Consider the following 21,280-nt stretch of genomic DNA (forward strand, 5'->3'; position numbering starts at 1 on the left):
ATACTTACCTGGCAAGGGAGATACTGTGATCAAGAAGGCGGTTCACCCAGGGCGAGGCTCAGCCATTGCACTCCGGCTGTGCTGACCCCTGCGAATTTCCCAAATGTGGAAATCTCGATTGCATAATTTATGGTAGTGGGGGACTGCGTCCGCGCTCTCCCCTGATCGCTTGTTTAATGACAAACCGTTGCTTGGCGCCAGGCTTGAGGATGACTTGAGTCGATTGCCCGTGCTTATGGAGATCTTTCAAGTCAGTTGAGAAAGACACTTTGTGGACCAATTGAAAGGTAGAAACATTTGTTTGTAGCAAAACATTGTTGACATTTTGTGGAAACATCATGTTGCGAAATGCATGACTTTATGTGGTGTACCAAGAGTTATTCTTTCGCTTACGGCCATACCAGCCTGAATGCGCATTTCCTGATTGGGGAAGTGACGACAGGTGCGAGTGTTTGAGCTGTGAGTAAGTGTTTGCTCGAGAGCTATTTTTGTTAATTAATTGGATTTTGAAATATAATTTTTTTGTTCTTGCATTTGAATACTTTTAAGTTTGGTTAATCTTCCCCCCTTGCAGTTTTGCTGCTTGGGGGAGAGTTTTTTTCGGATTCATTTTTTGAATTGCTATGACGGACAACATGGAAACGACAAACGGAATGGACAAGGACAACGAAAATGCGCAACGGAAGAAAAATGAAGATAAAGAAGGAATGAAATATGGCAAAGAATACACGGTGGCAATTGAGTTGGAAGGAGAAGACAAGGTGACGACAATGGAACTACTACGAGCAATTAAGGAGGTGTGTGGAGAGGTGGTGGGATGCCGAATGAAAGGTGAGAAGAAGTATGAAATTACGATGAGAAACGAAAGAGGAAAAGAACGTCTAATGGATGGACTACGGATAAGGGACACCAGGATTCTGGCGAGAGATGTGAATGTCTTAAATCAAAGATTTAAGTTGTATTCCATATTCCTCATCACCTAGATACCTTGCATTCATACACCACACTCCCCCCCCTTTTCCCTCCCTATCTAACCCCACCGAAAATGTTAACCCAGCATGATCACTAATTGTTGTAAAAATATACTTAATATCCCTCATAAAATTCCTTAACCCTTCATTTACTAAAACCAGATCTATCCGTGTCTGTTTCAACTCCCCTAAAACCACCTGCCTCCTAGAAAATTCTCTCTTGTACGGATTCTCATCCCTCCATATATCAATCATTCCTTTTTCTAACATCATCTTCTTTAAAACCCCCCTAGATACATCACTTCTAAAAATAGCTCCTCTTGTCATATCCAGTCTATCCATTTTAACATTAAAATCCCCAACTACAATACAGTTTCCCTCACACCATTTTCCTATTTCTAAAAATAAATCTTTGCGCTCTATTTCAGTATTAGGCGCATAAATATTTATAATTCTAAAAACCCTACTCATATATTCAAAATCTACAATTAAAATCCTCCCATTATTATCATTATATATCTGTTTCACATTTTCCACCACATCCTTCCTCAATAAAATAGCAACCCCACTTGAATTCCCCCTGCCATTGTTAACAAAAATAAAATCTCTCCATATTTTTTTTACTTCTAAAATACATACATTGTCCCAATGTGTTTCTTGCAGGCATAAAATATCCGAATTCTTCATTTTAACTATTCTTTGAAATTTTTCCATTGTTCTTAAACCATTCGCATTGATTGACATACAATTAACCATTCCAATAAATAATAATAAGAAAATATATTTTCTCATTTTCCTCTACCTTTTGTCATGTTTTCTTCCTTTTTCATCCTTTTTCACCTCCATCGCCCCTTTCCTCTTCCTGTAGCTTACCCTTGTTCTATCAATCTTTTCCATGTCTTCTGAATCTGAAATTGCCTCTAAATCCATCTCTTCCAACCAACTCGAATTCTTCTTTCCTGTGCCTGTTGTGCTGCTTGTATCCATTTGCGTCTCCTGTATAGTTGTCAGCATCCCACTCCCCTCCACTTCACCTCCTTCCGAAGCACCCACATAGCCCGAGGCCCCCCCCAAAAACTGTGAGTCCCCATTGCCTCCACCCATCCCACTCCCGTCCTCCTCCTGAAAACTCCCTCTTCTTATCTCTGAATCCATACTGCCTCCTATTTCCTCCGTCTTCTGTTCCATATTATCCCCTCTTCTTTTCTCCGTCTCTCCTCCCTCCACCACGTCTTCTCCTCCATCGTCTTCTTCTACTCGGGGTGATACATCAGCTTCCACAAAAAGATCCTGGCTCCCCTCCTCATTCACAACCTCTCCACATTTGCACTCGTCAGCTCTCATGCGACATCCTTCGCAAAATGCCCTTTCCTTTCCACCTACACATTCTCTTGCATAATGCCCTTGCTTCCCGCACTTATAACATTTAAATTCAGGGCAGTCCTTCACAATATGCCCAGGCTGAATACAAAGCCTACAAACTCTGACCTGCTTATCATGTATGACTCTAAAGTACTCTCCACCTTCAAGCGTATCAAACTTTGTAGAGTACGGCAGTGATTTCACAGTATCAGTGAATTTGACTTTGCAGTATCTCGTGCCATCTGCTATCTCCGTGCCTGGCCAAACTCTCCTCCTGATTTCAGAGACTGCTGTTACACCCCAGCTACACAGCTTGCCCAATATAGCACTGTCTTCCATGTATACAGGCAGATTCATGAAAGAGACTTTAACCTGTCTAGGATGAGAGTGCCGCTAGCGGCACTCCCCCCCCCCCCCCACTGAAAAGGCAGAGCCGCGAAATTCAAAAAAAATATTTTTTTTAAATATTTAACTTTCACACATTAAAGTCCAATACAGCTAATGAAAGACACAGATCTTGTGAATCCAGCCAACATGTCCGATTTTTAAAATGTTTTACAGGGAAGACACAATATGTAAAGATGTACATCTATTACCTAAAAACACATTAGCATAATCCACCATCTTTTATTTGTCCACCAACACCAGTAGCTATCACCAATTCGGCTAAACTAAGATATTTATAGCCCCTAACCAAGAAAAAAACTCATCAAAAACTCATCATAATCTTGATGTGATTGGCCTGACTGAAACATGGCTTAAGCCTGATGAATTTACTGTGTTAAATGAGGCCTCACCTCCTGGTTACACTAGTGACCATATCCCCCGTGCATCCCGCAAAGGCGGAGGTGTTGCTAACATCTACAATAGCAAATTTCAATTTACAAAAAAAAATGGCGTTTTCGTCTTTTGAGCTTCTAGTCATGAAATCTATGCAGCCTACTCAATCACTTTTTATAGCTACTGTTTACAGGCCTCCTGGGCCATATACAGCGTTCCTCTCTGAGTTTCCTGAATTCCTATCAGACCTTGTAGTCATAGCAGATCATATTCTAATTTTTGGTGATTTTAATATTCACATGGAGAAGTCCACAGACCCACTCCAAAAGTCTTTCGGAGCCATCATCGACTCAGTGGGTTTTGTCCAACATGTCTCTGGACCTACTCACTGCCACAGTCATACTCTGGACCTAGTTTTGTCCCATGGAATAAATGTTGTAGATCTTAATGTTTTTCCACATAATCCTGGACTATCGGACCACCATTTTATTACGTTTGCAATCGCAACAAATAATCTGCTCAGACCCCAACCAAGGAGCATCAAAAGTCGTGCTATAAATTCTCAGACAACACAAAAATTCCTTGATGCCCTTCCAGACTCCTTCTGCCTACCCAAGGACGTCAGAGGACAAAAATCAGTTAACCACTTAACTGAGGAACTCAATTTAACCTTGCGCAATACCCTAGATGCAGTTGCACCCCTAAAAACGAAAAACATTTGTCATAAGAAACTAGCTCCCTGGTATACAGAAAATACCCGAGCTTTGAAGCAAGCTTCCAGGAAATTGGAACGGAAATGGCGCCACACAAAACTGGAAGTCTTCCGACTAGCTTGGAAAGACAGTACCGTGCAGTACCGAAGAGCCCTCACTGCTGCTCGATCATCCTACTTTTCCAACTTAATCGAGGAAAATAAGAACAATCCAAAATTTCTTTTTGATACTGTTGCAAAGCTAACTAAAAAGCAGCATTCCCCAAGAGAGGATGGCTTTCACTTCAGCAGTAATAAATTCATGAACTTCTTTGAGGAAAAGATCATGACCATTAGAAAGCAAATTACGGACTCCTCTTTGAATCTGCGTATTCCTCCAGGGCTTAGCTGTCCTGGATCTGCACAGCTCTGCGAGGGCCTGGGATCGGGAGAGACACTTAAGTGTTTTAGTACTATATCTCTTGACACAATGATGAAAATAATCATGGCCTCTAAACCTTCAAGCTGCATACTGGATCCTATTCCTACTAAACTGCTGAAGGAGCTGCTTCCTGTGCTTGGCCCTCCTATGTTGAACATAATAAACAGCTCTCTATCCACCGGATGTGTACCAAACTCACTAAAAGTGGCAGTGATAAAGCCTCTCTTGAAAAAGCCAAACCTTGACCCGGAAAATATAAAAAACTATCGGCCTATATCGAATCTTCCATTCCTCTCAAAAATTTTAGAAAAAGCTGTTGCGCAGCAACTCACTGCCTTTCTGAAGACAAACAATGTATACGAAATGCTTCAGTCTGGTTTTAGACCCCATCATAGCACTGAGACTGCACTTGTGAAGGTGGTAAATGACCTTTTAATGGCGTCAGACCGAGGCTCTGCATCTGTCCTCGTGCTACTAGACCTTAGTGCTGCCTTTGACACCATTGATCACCACATTCTTTTGGAGAGACTGGAAACCCAAATTGGTCTACACGGACAAGTTCTGGCCTGGTTTAGATCTTACCTGTCAGAAAGATATCAGTTTGTCTCTGTGAATGGTCTGTCCTCTGACAAATCAACTGTACATTTCGGTGTTCCTCAAGGTTCCGTTTTAGGACCACTATTGTTTTCACTATATATTTTACCTCTTGGGGATGTTATTCGAAAACATAATGCTAACTTTCACTGCTATGCGGATGACACACAGCTGTACATTTCAATGAAACATGGTGAAGCCCCAAAATTGCCCTCGCTAGAAGCCTGTGTTTCAGACATAAGGAAGTGGATGGCTGAAAACTTTCTACTTTTAAACTCGGACAAAACAGAGATGCTTGTTCTAGGTCCCAAGAAACAAAGAGATCTTCTGTTAAATCTGACAATTCATCTTGATGGTTGTAAAGTCGTCTCAAATAAAACTGTGAAGAACCTCGGCGTTACTCTTGACCCTGATCTCTCTTTTGACGAACATATCAAGACTGTTTCAAGGACAGCTTTTTTCCATCTACGTAACATTGCAAAAATCAGACATTTTCTGTCCAAAAATGATGCAGAAAAATTAATCCATGCATTTGTTACTTCTAGGTTAGACTACTGCAATGCTCTACTTTCCGGCTACCCAGATAAAGCACTAAATAAACTTCAGTTAGTGCTAAATACGGCTGCTAGAATCCTGACTAGAACCAAGAAATTTGATCATATTACTCCAGTGCTAGCTTCCCTACACTGGCTTCCCGTTAAGGCAAGGGCTGATTTCAAGGTTTTACTGTTAACCTTTAAAGCGTTACATGGGCTTGCTCCTACCTATCTTTCCGAGTTGGTCCTGCCGTACATACCTACACGTACGCTACGGTCACAAGACGCAGGCCTCCTAATTGTCCCTAAAATTTCTAAGCAAACAGCTGGAGGCAGGGCTTTCTCCTATAGATCTCCATTTTTATGGAACAGTCTGCCTACCCATGTGAGAGACGCAGACTCAGTCTCAACCTTTAAGTCTTTACTGAAGACTTATCTCTTCAGTAGGTCATATGATTGAGTGTAGTCTGGCCCAGGAGTGTGAAGGTGAACGGAAAGGCTCTGGAGCAACGAACCGCCCTTGCTGTCTCTCCAGGGCCGGTTCCCCTCTCTCCACTGGGATTCTCTGCCTCTAACCCTGTTACTGGGGCTGAGTCACTGGCTTGCTGGTGCTCTTTCATGCCGTCCCTAGGAGGGGTGCGTCACTTGAGTGGGTTGAGTTACTGACGTGAACTTCCTGTCTGGGTTGGCGCCCCCCCTTGGTTGTGCTGTGATGGAGACCTTTGTGGGCTATACTCGGCCTTGTCTCAGGATTGTAAGTTGGTGGTTGAGGATATCCCTCTAGTGGTGTGGGGGCTGTGCTTTGGCAGAGTGGGTGGGGTTATATCCTTCCTGTTTGGCCCTGTCCGGGGGTTTCTTCGGATGGGGCCACAGTGTCTCCTGACCGCTCCTGTCTCAGCCTCCAGTATTTATGCTGCAGTAGTTTATGTGTCGGGGGGCTAGGGTCAGTTGGTTATACCTGGAATACTTCTCCTGTCTTATCCAGTGTCCTGTGTGAATTTAAGTATGCTCTCTCTTATTCTCTCGTTCTCTCTTTCTCTCTGAGAACCTGAGCCCTAGGACCATACGTCAGGACTACCGGGCATGCTGACACCTTGCTGTCCCCAGTCCGCCCGGCCTTGCTGTTATTCCAGTTTCAACTGTTTCTGCCTGCGGTTACGAAACCCCTACCTGTCCCAGACCTGCTGTTTTCAACTCTTAATGATCGGCTATGAAAAGCCAACTGAGATTTATTCCTGATTATTATTTGACCATGCTTGTCATTTATGAACATTTTGAAAATCTTGGCTCTCTCTAATTTTCTCCTTCTCTCTTTCTCTCGGAGGACCTGAGCCCTAGGACCATACGTCGGGACTACCGGCCGTGGTGACTCCTTGCTGCCCCCAGTCCGCCTGGCCTTGCTGCTATTCCAGTTTCAACTCTTCTGCCTGCGGTTATGGAACCCCTACCTGTCCCAGACCTGCTGTTTTCAACTCTTAATGATCGGCTATGAAAAGCCAACTGAGATTTATTCCTGATTATTATTTGACCATGCTTGTCATTTATGAACATTTTGAAAATCTTGGCTCTCTCTAATTTTCTCCTTCTCTCTTTCTTTCTCTCGGAGGACCTGAGCCCTAGGACCATACGTCGGGACTACCGGCCGTGGTGACTCCTTGCTGCCCCCAGTCCGCCTGGCCTTGCTGCTATTCCAGTTTCAGCTGTTCTGCCTGCGGTTATGGAACCGCCACCTGTCCCAGACCTGTTGTTTTTCAACTCTTAATGATCAGCTATGAAAAGCCAACTGAAAATTATTCATGATTATTATTTGACCATGCTTGTCACTTATGAACATTTTTGAACATCTTGGCATAGTTCTGTTATAATCTCCACCCGGCACAGCCAGAAGAGGACTGGCCACCCCTCATAGCCTGGTTCCTCTCTAGGTTTCTTCCTAGGTTTTGGCCTTTCTAGGGAGTTTTTCCTAGCCACCGTGCTTCTACACCTGCATTCTAGCTGTTTGGGGTTTTAGGCTGGGTTTCTGTACAGCACTTCAAGATATTATCTGATGTACGAAGGGCTATATAAAATAAAATTGATTGATTGATTGATTGATCAGATGACAGTCTGATAACATATTTATGGTATGGGATAGGTTTTGTTAGAAAAAAGTGCATATTTCAGGTAGATGGCATAGGTTACAATTGCACCCACCGTCACAAATGGAATAGAAAAACTACTTAGAGCAACGTGTTTACCTACTTACTAATCATCAAACATTTCGTAAAAATACACAGCATACACGAATCGAAAGACACAGATCCTGTGAATACAGACAATATTTCAGATTTTCTAAGTGTCTTACAGCGAAAACACAATAAATCGTTATATTAGCATAGCACATAGCACATAGCAGCCCAGCATTGATTCTAGCCAAAGTGAGCGATAAAAGTCAACATCGCCAAAATATATTAATTTTTTCACTAACCTTCTCAGAATTCTTCAGATGACACTCCTGTAACATCATATTACACAATCCATATAGAGTTTGATCGAAAATGTTTATATTTAGCCACCAAAATCATGGTTAGACAATGTGAAATGTAGCCAAGCTGGTGAGAAAATGTCCGTGCGCCACTTAGACAGTGATCTACTCTTATACATAAATACTCATAAACGTGACTAAAAAATATAGGGTGGACAGGGATTGATAGACAATTTAATTCTTAATACAATCGCGGAATTACATTTTTTTATTTATCCTTACTTTTCAATACAGTTTGCGCCAAGCGAAGCTACGTCAAAAAACATGGCGTCCTAAGCCACTAACATTTATCGACAGAAACACGATTTATCATAATAAAAATGTCCTACTTTGAGCTGTTCTTCCATCAGTATCTTGGGCAAAGGATCCTTTCTTGGGAGTAATCGTCTTTTGGTGGAAAGCTGTCCTCTTGCCATGTGGAAATGCCAACTGCGTTCGGGATGAACTGGAAGCGTGCCCAGCAATTCACAGCGTTTCAGAAATAAATGTCCCAAAATTGCACTAAACGGATATAAATTGCTATAAAACGCTTTAAATTAACTACCTTATGATGTTTTTAACTCCCATAACGAGTAGAAACATGACCCGAGTAATATTACTCCCTCCACTAATGCTTGGAACAGGTGCGGGTCGGTGTCCTCTAGGCGCATGACGCAGCTCCAAAAGAGTGACTAGCCTCAGGGTTTTTTAATTTGTAGTGCCTGTGAACGCGCAATCGACCCCATTCAAATCGTCATCACGTAAAGGCATCCAGGGGAAGACGTAAGCAGTGTCCGTATAGTCATAGCAATAACAGTGCCCTTTTAACTGACTCCAGATCAGGGGCCAAAATTTCTGAAATCTGACTCCATGTCAGGGAAATTGCTGTAGAATGGGCTCTGTTCCACTTAGAGACAAAATTTCAACTCCTATAGAAACTATAGACTGTTTTCTATCCAATAATAATAATAATATGCATATTGTACGATCAAGGATTTTGTGGGAAGCCGTTTCAAAAATTACACGATTAGCATAAATAGTCACAACAGCGCCCCCATCCTCAACAGGATAAGTTCATTGGAAGCCATATCTCTTGCCATAATTCTTGTTTCTTTAATCTTGAAACCATCCATTAAGCGCTCTTTTCCTTTTCCATTTATCATCGTGACTTCGTACTTTCTTTCTCCTTTTACTCTACATCCCACCACCTCCCCACACACCTCTTTAATCGCACGCAGCAATTCCATCGTTGTGACTTTATCTTCTCCCATCAACTCCACTGCCACCGTAAATTCTTTTCCATATTTCGTCCCTCCTTCATCTCCATGTTTCTTCCGTTGAGCATTTTCTTTGTCATTGTCCTTTCCATTAGCCATTGCCATGTTGTCCGTCATCGTAAAACAAAAAATAGACCAAAACCCTCTCCCCCAAGCAGCAAAACTGCAAAGGGGGAAAAAAACGAACCAAACTGAAATGTATTCAAATGCACAAATAAAACATCTATTCCAAAAAACGTTGAAAAATAACCAAAAAAGCTCTCAAGCAAACACTTTCAAGCAAACAAACACTCACTCACTCACAGCTCAATTACCTGCACCTGTCTCACTTTCCAAACAGGAAGTGCTCTCTCAGGCTGGTATGGCCGTAAGCGATGGAACAACTCTTGGTACACCACATAAAGTCATGCATTTCGCAACATGATGTTTCCACAAAATGTCAACAATGTTTTGCTACAAACAAATGTTTCTACCTTTCAATTGGTCCACAAAGTGTCTTTCTCAACTGACTTGAAAGATCTCCATAAGCACGGGCAATCGACTCAAGTCATCCTCAAGCCTGGCGCCAAGCAACAGTTTGTCTTTAAACAAGCGATCAGGGGAGAGCGCGGACGCAGTCCCCCACTACCATAAATTATGCAATCGAGATTTCCACATTTGGGAAATTCGCAGGGGTCAGCACAGCCGGAGTGCAATGGCTGAGCCTCGCCCTGGGTGAACCGCCTTCATGATCACGGTATCTCCCTTGCCAGGTAAGTATGAGTTACACACATCGGTGGAGGGCAAGTCTCTCCAGTGACAACATTTTCGGCTGAAGGTAACCACTTTGTGTTCTGATCATACCACATCACATCGACCTGCGTTAAATGCCGTTTAGGAATGCACTTGCAGACAGAGTGGTGAAAAAGTAGTTTATTTTGTTTCCTAGATTATATCAGTGAACCACTAGATTCCCATCATGCAACACTGTAAAAAAATCACCAATAGCTTTTGAATATCTTAACCTGTCTTATATCACAAATGTATGCGATATGACGAAATACAATCACATTCAGACACACACACACACACACAGACAAATGCATGAAACCAATTGATTTATTATCGATAACATCTCACATTCTCTTGTACTTTTGATTTACACCGTTAAAAGAAGGGTTGTAATTCCACCATGGAAAACACAGGGCCATCAGACACCAGTCCAGTTCCACTCCTCACCAGCAGTATTTCCTTTAATCATTTGAACAGGGTGAGGGAGCACAAAGCACACACAAGCTGCATTCAGTAACAATATTCTTATTTGTCTTATAAATAAAAGGCAGATGCTCCCTGGCAGCACAAGGAACTTTGATTGTATTAAAAGGGCATGGGAGACTAGCCCATAGAAGCTGCATTTAGTCAATTCGGCATCAAATGCTTACTACAAGGCAGCGATGCTGATGAAATAATGCAAGAGGACACCCTAGTGGACAAAATGCTTACAGCACCTGGTATTCCCAGGCGGTCTCCCATCCAAGTACTAACAAGGCCCGAACCTGCTTAGCTTCCGAAATCAGACGAGATCGGGCATATTTTTTTTTTTTTTTATCTTTTATTATGAAAAAAACACATAATATTTACAACATTCAATCAATAATAAAAAAGGGTGAACAAATCATCCTTTTACTAAATCAAAAAATCAAAAATAAATAAAATAAAACCTATTAAAAACACAATCATCCACTAAATCAACTTAATAATGAAATACAAGTTTCCCATTTGACAGAATTTCAATAAAAGTACTCCCCCACACAAACAATTTTTCAAAATTTCCTCCACCGTATCTATATATTATCTCTATATCTCTCTCTAATATGCTCCTAAAAAAACCTTCCACACTCACAATTTTCCCTTCATAATGACCTAAATTCCTTCTTAATCTTATCGCATATCTAGCATGACTTATTACAAAATTCACCAAATTAATATTTAAAACTTTACTTTTCCCATTTAAACCAAAAAGAAACAACCTCCTCCACTCCACCCCAGTAAAAATCTCTTCTCCCCAATGTTTTACTAAAAGCCCTTTTAAAAACTCATGAAAATCTTTCAACCTACTACATTCAATAAAAAAGTGCATCAAATTTTCGACCCCCGTACCACAAATATCACATTCTCTTTTAATATCCCTATTTATTTGATGCAAAACCACATTTGTAAAAATCCTATTATGTTTCAATTTAAAATCATTGTCTTCACATTCTATAAAATTATATTTTACATTTACATTCTTCCATATTGATTTTACATCCATGTTTGGAAACACCCTAGACCACACTTTCTCCGCAGCAGGACTTTTTATCTCTTTTAAAATACATTTTCTATAAACCATTTTAACTTTTAGACCTGATAAATCATGTTTCTCCCCATTACTTTCATAATATAAAACTGGTAAAGCCCTAGATCTTTTAACCACCTCTTTGTTTATTAAAATCACCCACTCCCCGGGAATACATCCTAATATTTTCTTATACATATTCTCCACAGTAGTTTTACTTATTTCTTCATCTACTTCAACCACATTGTCATATATAGCCTGAAATGGAAGAAACCCAGGAATTACCTCATATGCTATATCACCTATCTGCCTCATCCCAGCCCTCATAAAATATTTACAAAACAACATCATATTATTGCACTTTATCTTTGAATTTAAAAATATCGGCTGATTTAAAATATTTTCTAAACTGGTACATTCATAATAAATATTTGGTAAAAACCGCCCCCAAGCCTCAAACACTTCTCTGTAAAACAAAGGTATATTACCTAACATTTCCTTCTTCATACTCATCAATAAACCATTGTCCCCCATCCTCCCAACCTCCTGCAAATACTCTTTAAAAAACCTTTTCCACCCATAATCCAATTCACCAAATAAATATTTCCGTACCATTTTTACTCTAATTGCTGTTTTCCTTACACTTAAATCTACCAACTTCAAACCCCCCTCCTCATAACCTGCAATCAAAGTTTTAAAAGCTATTCTCACCCCCTTCCCTTCCCATAAAAAATCAACTACAATTTTATTCATTTCAGATAAAACCCATTCTGGCATATCCAAAACATTCATTACATAAATAAATATTGACATCAACAATGAATTTATGACAATTACTTTCCCTTTTAATTTCAAAGACCTCCCCCTCCACATATTTACCACCTTTCTAACTTTATTTATTACACCACTCCATGTCAAATCCCTAGCTTCCATTTCTTTCACCCCTAAAAACACTCCTAATACCTTAAAATAATCTTTAACCACTTTAAAAGGAAAATTCCCCTCATTAATCTTCCCAATATACATTACTACTGACTTCTCCATGTTAACCTTTGCACCCGATGCTTGTCCATATACTTTAAAACACTCCATCACCCTTTTTACATTACCCTCATCTCTAACTGTTATAGTGGTATCATCTGCGTATTGATTTATCAAACTAAAACCTCCTTGCGGAGTCTCTACACTATTTATAAGATTATCTCTTTTAAGAAATGCTGCTAAAGGTTCTACCGATAAAACAAATAATAAAGCTGATAAAGGACAGCCCTGTCTCACAGATCTCTCAAGAAGAAAAGAATCGGTTAAAACCCCATTACATTTCACCCTACTTTTTGCCTTCTTATATAATAATTTTATCCATCCTATTATTCTATTACCAAAACCATATTTATCCATTACCCTAAACATAAAATCATGTTCCACCCTATCAAAAGCTTTATTTAAATCTATGCTTAAAACAATTCCCCCCATCTTATCATGATTCATTTTATTTATCACATCTCTAATTGTATTAATTGTATCCGCAATATCTCTACCAGGCACACTATAATTCTGTGTAGGTGCTATAATATCATTTAAAACTTGCTTCATTCTATTTGCCAGTACCTTAGCTAAAATCTTATAATCCGAATTTAATAAACTAATTGGCCTATAATTCTCCAGTTTTAATTTACTCCCCTTATTTTTATATAAAATCATTATCAGCCCTGTCACCATAGATTCAGAAATACTATCATTATCCTCCATATACTGATAAACTTCCAATAAAATAGGTGCTAAAAAACTGGCATATATTTTATAAAACTCTGCAATTATTCCATCTACTCCAGGACTCTTATTTACTTGTAAACCCTTAATCGCATCTTTAACTTCATTCAATGTTATCTTCCCATCACACATTTGTTTATCCTCTTCCTTAAAACTTCTTGAGAATACAGGGGGTGCTGTTTCGCATTAGCATAATTGCCTCTACAGACTAAACTGCCTCTTATTCAATTATTGCTGTTACTATATGCATATAACCATATAGCATTGGATAGAAAACAAGCTATGGTTTCTAAAACCGTTCCAATTGAGTCTCTGAGTCAAACACAGGTCATTTCACAGCACTTTCCCTGAGCCAGAAAAAGATTGCAAGATGTGTATGCTCGCTTCAAAGCTCTGCCTATATATGGTCACGCGACCTATGACCCGAATGACACTTCCTTCTTCTTCCTCTGGGTGTCTGGAAGACGTCAGAGGAGAAATTTTTTGTTTATCTTGTACTGACGTGAAATAAGATCTATTTCTTTAGCGTGACCGACAACTTCCGGTTTCTGAGATGCGCGTTTTCAGAGGTGGCATTGTCTTTTGTTATGCTGACGTTACGGATGAAAACTATCTCCGTGTCGAAGTTTGTTGGATACATGTGACCATATCACCGTAATGTATGTTTTTTCAATATAGTTTAATCAGATTATTAGAATTTTTTCGGGAGTTTTGCCGTGTTCCGTTCTTTGAGTTTTTTAACTTTGGACATGGACCGTGCCAGTCGACCAGTACCCAGGCTAAATGAAGAGGGGAAGTTGCCATTGTGAATGGATTGAACGACTCATCAGGACTAAGGACACCTTGATCAACATTCTGATGAAAGACCAGCAATAGTAAGACCCAATTTACGATGTTATTTCATATATCTGTCGTGCATGTGAACTGGTCGCGCGCGTCCAGCTGGTTTTGGCTGGCCTGGTTATGCTAATTAGCTAGTTATGCTAATTTCGCTATAAAACATTTAAAAAATCTGAAATATTGTTTGGATTCACCAGATGTTGGGCTTTCAATGTCTGTACGCTGTGTATTTTTTCTGAAATGTTTTAAGACAAGTAATTAGTTATATAACGTTGGTCTCTGTAATTGTTCTAGCTGCATCAGCACTATATCAGATTGCAGCTGCAATGTAGAACTGTGATTTATACCTGAAAAATGCACATTTAAAAAAAAAAAACTATGCTATACCATAAATATGTTATCAGACTGTCATCTTAAGAATTTTTTTGTTGGTTAGTGGCTATCAATATCTTAGTTTAGCCGAATTGGTGATAGCACCTGATGGAGTAAGAAACTGTTGGAGTAAGAAAATGGTGTCATTTTGCTAACGTGTTTAGCTAATAGATTTACATATTGTGTCTTCCCTGTAAAACATTTAAAAAATCTGAAATGGTGGTTTTATTCACAAGATCTGTGTCTTTCATTGGGTGTCTTGGACTTGTGATTTAATGATATTTAGATGCTACTATTTAATTGTGACGCTATGCTAGCGATGCTAATCAGTGTGGGGGGTGTGGGGGGTGCTCCCGGATCCGGGTTAGGTACTCTGTAGAGGTTAATTTGCACATCCACACTATCCAATATCTCCTTTACACACCCCTCATCCACCTCCCCTTTCTTAAATAAATCCTTATAAAAATTCTGCACTGTTTCTAAAACCTCTACATAATCATTGACAACTTCACCCTTTATATTTTCGATCTCTCTAATATATGTTCTCCTCTGTTTATTCTTCTCTAAACCAAGAAAAAATGAAGTACATTTCTCCCCCTCCAAAACATACTTTGCCTTACTTCTTATAATTGCACCCTTACACTTATCTATTTCATATTTAGTCAATTGTGCTTTTAATTCCAAAAACTTTCCTATATTATAATTAGGTTCACTGTCACACTTCCTCATTTCTTTATCCAATTTAGCCCTCAACTCATGTTCTTCTCTTTTCATCCTACCTCTCTTTTTCCTTGCATATCCTATACTAAAAACTTTTATTTTTTCCTTAACCTTATCCCACCATGAACACTTATCATTCTCTTTCTGCTTATCCTCCATTTCACATGCTATCAAAGATTTAAGTTGTTTCCCATATTCCTCATCTCCCAAATCCCCTGCATTCATACACCATATTCCACCCCCTGTTCTTTCCTTATCTAATCCCACTGAAAATGTTAAACCTGCATGATCACTAAAAGTTGTAAAAACATACTTAATATCTTTCATAAAATTCCTTAAACCTTCTTTTACTAAAACCAGATCTATCCTCGTTTGTTTTAAATCCCCTAAAACCACCTGCCTTCTAGAAAATTCTCTTTTTTCTGGATTTTCCTCTCTCCATATATCAATTATTCCTTTTTCTAACATCATCTTCTTTAAAACCCCCCTAGATACATCATTTCTAAAAATAGCTCCTCTTGTCATATCCAGTCTATCCATTTTAACATTAAAATCTCCAACTACAATACAGTTCCCCTCACACCATTTCCCTATTTCTAAAAATAAATTTTTGCGCTCTATTTCAGTATTAGGCGCATAAATATTTATAATTCTAAAAACCATACTCATATATTCAAAATCTACAATTAAAATCCTCCCATTATTATCATTAAATATCTGTTTCACATTATCCACCACATCCTTCCTCAATAAAATAGCAACCCCACTTGAATTCCCTCTGCCATTATTTACATAAATAAAATCCCTCCATATTTTTTTTACTTCTAAAACACATACATTATCCCAGTGCGTCTCTTGAATACATAAAATATCTGAATTCTTCATTTTTACTATTCTATTAAATTTTTCCATTGTCCTCAAACCATTTGCATTTAATGACAATATATTAACCATTCTAATAAATAAAAATAAAAAATATATATATAATTTCATTATCCTCTACCTGTTATCCAGTTTCATTTCCTCTTCCACCCTTTCTCTCCCCCTCTTCCCGCCGCTTTCCTCTTCCTGTATCCTTCCCTTGTTCTTTCAATCTTTTCTCCATCATCCGTATCCGATATATCCTCCAAGTCCATGTTTTCCAGCCAACTCACCCCCTTGACATCCACATCCGTTGTGCTCCCCGTATTCATCTCCGTTTCTTGTATAGTCTTTGTGCTCCCCGTGCTCATCGCCGTCTCTGGTATTGTCATCAACTCCATAACCCCCTCCATTTCTTCACCCCCCGAGCTACTTGTTAGTGCTGTGCTTTCCCCCAAACCCTGTGAGTCCCCCGTGCTTCCCCCCAGTCCACTCCCCCCCTCCTCCTGAAAACTCCCTCTTCTTATTTCTGAGTCCATACTGCTCCCAATTTCATTTATCTTCTGGTCCTTCTTCCTTCTTCCTTCCTCCGTCTCTCCGCCTTCCACCACGTCCTCTCCTCCATCTTCTTCTCCTTCTTGCGTCAATACCACTGCTTCCTCGAATAGTGCTTGACTCCCCTCTTCAGCCATAACCTCTCCACAGTTGCACTCCGCCAATCTCTTTCTGCATCTACCACAAAAATTCCTTTCCTTCTCTCCATCACATTCTCTCGCATAGTGTCCTTGATTGCCACACTTAAAGCACTTAAATTCCGGGCAGTCTTTAACTATGTGCCCTGGTTGAATACACATACGACACACTCTAACCTGTTTGTCATGAATGACTCTGAAATATTCTGCTCCCTCCAACGTCTCAATTCTTGTAGAATAAGGTAATGATGTCACTTTTCCTGTGAACTTGACCTTGCAGAAACGTGTCCCGTCAACCACCTCCGTTCCTGGCCAAACTCGCCTCCTTATCTCCGAGACAGCCTCCACTCCCCAGCTACTCAGCTTGCCCAGTATCACACCATCTTCTACATATACTGGGAGATTCATGAACGACACCACCACTTCCTTCACATTAATATCTCTCGCCAGTATCTTGGTGTCCTTTATCCGTATTCCATCCATTAGCCGTTCTTTTCCTTTTTCATTCCTCATCGTAACTTCATACTTCTTTTCTCCTTTCATTCGGCATCCCACCACCTCTCCACACACCTCCTTAATTGCTCGCAGTAGTTCCATTGTCGTCACTTTGTCTTCTCCTTCCAACTCAATTGCCACCGTGTATTCTTTTCCATATTTCATTCCTTCTTTACCTTCATTTTTCTTCCGTTGCACATTTTCCTTGTCCTTGTCCATTCCGTTTATCGTTTCCATGTTGTCCGTCATAGCAATTCAAAAAAATATGAATCCGAAAAAGAAAAAAAAACTCTCCCCCAAGCAGCAAAACTGCAAGGGGGGAAGACTAACCAAACTTAAAAGTATTCAAATGCAAGAACAAAAAAAAATTATATTGCAAACACCAATTAATTAACAAAAATAGCTCTTGAGCAAACACTCTCCAGCAAACACTTACTCACAGCTCAAACACTCGCACCTGTCGTCACTTCTCCAATCAGGAAATGCGTATTCAGGCTGGTATGGCCGTAAGCAAAGGAACAACTCTTGGTACACCACATAAAGTCATGCATTTCGCAACATGATGTTTCCACAAAATGTCAACAATGTTTTGCTACAAACAAATGTTTCTACCTTTCAATTGGTCCACAAAGTGTCTTTCTCAACTGACTTGAAAGATCTCCATAAGCACGGGCAATCGACTCAAGTCATCCTCAAGCCTAGCGCCAAGCAACGGTTTGTCATTAAACAAGCGATCAGGGGAGAGCGCGGACGCAGTCCCCCACTACCATAAATTATGCAATCGAGATTTCCACATTTGGGAAATTCGCAGGGGTCAGCACACCCGGAGTGCAATGGCTGAGCCTCGCCCTGGGTGAACCGCCTTCTTGATCACAGTATCTCCCTTGCCAGGTAAGTATGAGTTACACACATCGGTGGAGGGCAAGTCTCTCCAGTGACAACATTTTCGGCTGAAGGTAACCACTTTGTGTTCTGATCATACCACATCACATCGACCTGCGTTAAATGCCGTTTAGGAATGCACTTGCAGACAGAGTGGTGAAAAAGTAGTTTATTTTGTTTCCTAGATTATATCAGTGAACCACTAGATTCCCATCATGCAACACTGTAAAAAAATCACCAATAGCTTTTGAATATCTTAACCTGTCTTATATCACAAATGTATGCGATATGACGAAATACAATCACATTCAGACACACACACACACACACACACACACACACACACACACACACACACACACAGACAAATGCATGAAACCAATTTATTTATTATCGATAACATCTCACATTCTCTTGTACTTTTGATTTACACCGTTAAAAGAAGGGTTGTAATTCCACCATGGAAAACACAGGGCCATCAGACACCAGTCCAGTTCCACTCCTCACCAGCAGTATTTCCTTTAATCATTTGAACAGGGTGAGGGAGCACAAAGCACACACAAGCTGCATTCAGTAACAATATTCTTATTTGTCTTATAAATAAAAGGCAGATGCTCCCTGGCAGCACAAGGAACTTTGATTGTATTAAAAGGGCATGGGAGACTAACCCATAGAAGCTGCATTTAGTCAATTCGGCATCAAATGCTTACTACAAGGCAGCGATGCTGATGAAATAATGCAAGAGGACACCCTAGTGGACAAAATGCTTACAGCACCTGGTTTTCCCAGGCGGTCTCCCATCCAAGTACTAACCAGGCCCGACCCTGCTTAGCTTCCGAGATCAGACGAGATCGGGCGTATTTTTATTTATTATTTTTTTTTTTTTTGAAACCAATTGATTTATTATCGATAACATCTCACATTCTCTTGTACTTTTGATTTACACCGTTAAAAGAAGGGTTGTAATTCCACCATGGAAAACACAGGGCCATCAGACACCAGTCCAGTTCCACTCCTCACCAGCGGTATTTCCTGTTATCCAGTTTCCTTCCTCTTCCACCCTTTCTCTCCCCCTCTTCCCCCCGCTTTCCTCTTTCTGTATCCTTCCCTCGTTCTTTCAATCTTTTCCCCATCATCCATGTCCGATATCTCCTCCAAGACCATGTTATCCAGCCAACTCAACTTCTGGACACCCACATCCGTTGTGCTCCCCGTGTTCATCTCCGTCTCTGGTATTGTCATCGTTGTGCTCCCCGTGTTCATCTCCGTCTCATGTATAGCCGTCGTTGTCGTTTCTGTTATTGTCATCAAACTCGAACCCCTCTCTATTTCTTCACCCCCCGAGGTACTTGTTAGTGCTGTGCTTTCCCCCAAAACCTGTGAGTCCCCCGCGCTTCCCCCCAATCCACTCCCCCCCTCCTCCTGAAAACTCCCTCTTCTTATTTCCGAATCCATACTGCTCCCAATTTCATTCAGCTTCTGGTCCTTCTTCTCCCTTCTTTCCTCCGTCTCTCCACTCTCCACCACATCCTCTCCTCCATCTTCTTCTCCTTCTTGTGACAATACAACTGCTTCCTCGAACAGTGCTTGACTCCCCTCTTCAGCCATAACCTCTCCACAGTTGCACTCCGCCAATCTCTTTCTGCATCCACCACAGAAATTCCTTTCCTTCTCTCCGACACATTCTCTCGCATAGTGGCCTTGATTGCCACACTTGAAACACTTAAATTCAGGGCAATCTTTAACTATGTGCCCGGGTTGAATACACAAACGACACACCTTGACCTATTTGTCATGAATTACCCTGAATTATTCTGCTCCCTCCAGCGTCTCAATTCTTGTGGAATATGGCAATGATGTTACTTTTTCAGTGAACTTGACCTTGCAAAATCGTGTCCCGTCAACCACCTCCGTTCCTGGCCAAACTCTCCTCCTTATCTCAGAGACGGCCGTTACGCCCCAGCTACTCAGCTTGCCCATTATCACACCATCTTCTACGTATACTGGGAGATTCATGAAAGACACCACCAATTCTTTCACATTCACATCTCTCGCCAGAATCCTGGTGTCCCTTATCCGTAGTCCATCCATTAGACGTTCTTTTCCTCTTTCGTTTCTCATCGTAATTTCATACTTCTTCTCACCTTTCATTCGGCATCCCACCACCTCTCCACACACCTCCTTAATTGCTCGTAGTAGTTCCATTGTCGTCACCTTGTCTTCTCCTTCCAACTCAATTGCCACCGTGTATTCTTTGCCATATTTCATTCCTTCTTTATCTTCATTTTTCTTCCGTTGCGCATTTTCGTTGTCCTTGTCCATTCCGTTTGTCGTTTCCATGTTGTCCGTCATAGCAATTCAAAAAATGAATCCGAAAAAAACTCTCCCCCAAGCAGAAAAACTGCAAGGGGGGGAAGACTAACCAAACTAAAAAGTATTCAAATGCAAGAAAAAATATATATATTTTTCGAAATCCAAAATTAACAAAAATAGCTCTCGAGCAAACACTTACTCACAGCTCAAACACTCGCACCTGTCGTCACTTCTCCAATCAGGATGGGCGTATTCAGGCTGGTATGGCCGTAAGTGAAGGAACAACTCTTGGTACACCACATAAAGTCATGCATTTCGCAACATGATGTTTCCACAAAATGTCAACAATGTTTTGCTACAAACAAATGTTTCTACCTTTCAATTGGTCCACAAAGTGTCTTTCTCAACTGACTTGAAAGATCTCCATAAGCACGGGCAATCGACTCAAGTCATCCTCAAGCCTGGCGCCAAGCAACGGTTTGTCATTAAACAAGCGATCAGGGGAGAGCGCGGACGCAGTCCCCCACTACCATAAATTATGCAATCGAGATTTCCACATTTGGGAAATTCGCAGGGGTCAGCACAGCCGGAGTGCAATGACTGAGCCTCGCCCTGGGTGAACCGCCTTCTTGATCACAGTATCTCCCTTGCCAGGTAAGTATGAGTTACACACATCGGTGGAGGGCAAGTCTCTCCAGTGACAACATTTTCGGCTGAAGGTAACCACTTTGTGTTCTGATCATACCACATCACATCGACCTGCGTTAAATGCCGTTTAGGAATGCACTTGCAGACAGAGTGGTGAAAAAGTAGTTTATTTTGTTTCCTAGATTATATCAGTGAACCACTAGATTCCCATCAT

At 40.6% G+C, this 21,280-nt stretch overlaps 4 non-coding genes across 4 annotated transcripts; 1 reads left to right on the top strand and 3 right to left on the bottom strand.

The window, feature by feature from the left end:
• LOC129850182 (U1 spliceosomal RNA) lies at positions 1-164 on the top strand. Its single transcript, XR_008758725.1, has one exon. It is a non-coding gene; the product is annotated as a U1 spliceosomal RNA (small nuclear RNA).
• A 9,588-nt stretch (positions 165-9,752) lies between these two features.
• LOC129850181 (U1 spliceosomal RNA) lies at positions 9,753-9,916 on the bottom strand. Its single transcript, XR_008758724.1, has one exon. It is a non-coding gene; the product is annotated as a U1 spliceosomal RNA (small nuclear RNA).
• An 8,042-nt stretch (positions 9,917-17,958) lies between these two features.
• Positions 17,959-18,122, bottom strand: LOC129850179 (U1 spliceosomal RNA). The gene has a single exon (XR_008758722.1). It is a non-coding gene; the product is annotated as a U1 spliceosomal RNA (small nuclear RNA).
• Positions 18,123-20,916: 2,794 nt separating this feature from the next.
• On the bottom strand, positions 20,917-21,080 carry LOC129850180 (U1 spliceosomal RNA). The gene has a single exon (XR_008758723.1). It is a non-coding gene; the product is annotated as a U1 spliceosomal RNA (small nuclear RNA).
• Positions 21,081-21,280: the final 200 nt, after the last annotated feature.

This window comes from Salvelinus fontinalis, unplaced genomic scaffold, assembly GCF_029448725.1.
Source record: "Salvelinus fontinalis isolate EN_2023a unplaced genomic scaffold, ASM2944872v1 scaffold_1860, whole genome shotgun sequence".
NCBI classification, from domain to species: Eukaryota; Metazoa; Chordata; class Actinopteri; order Salmoniformes; family Salmonidae; genus Salvelinus; species Salvelinus fontinalis.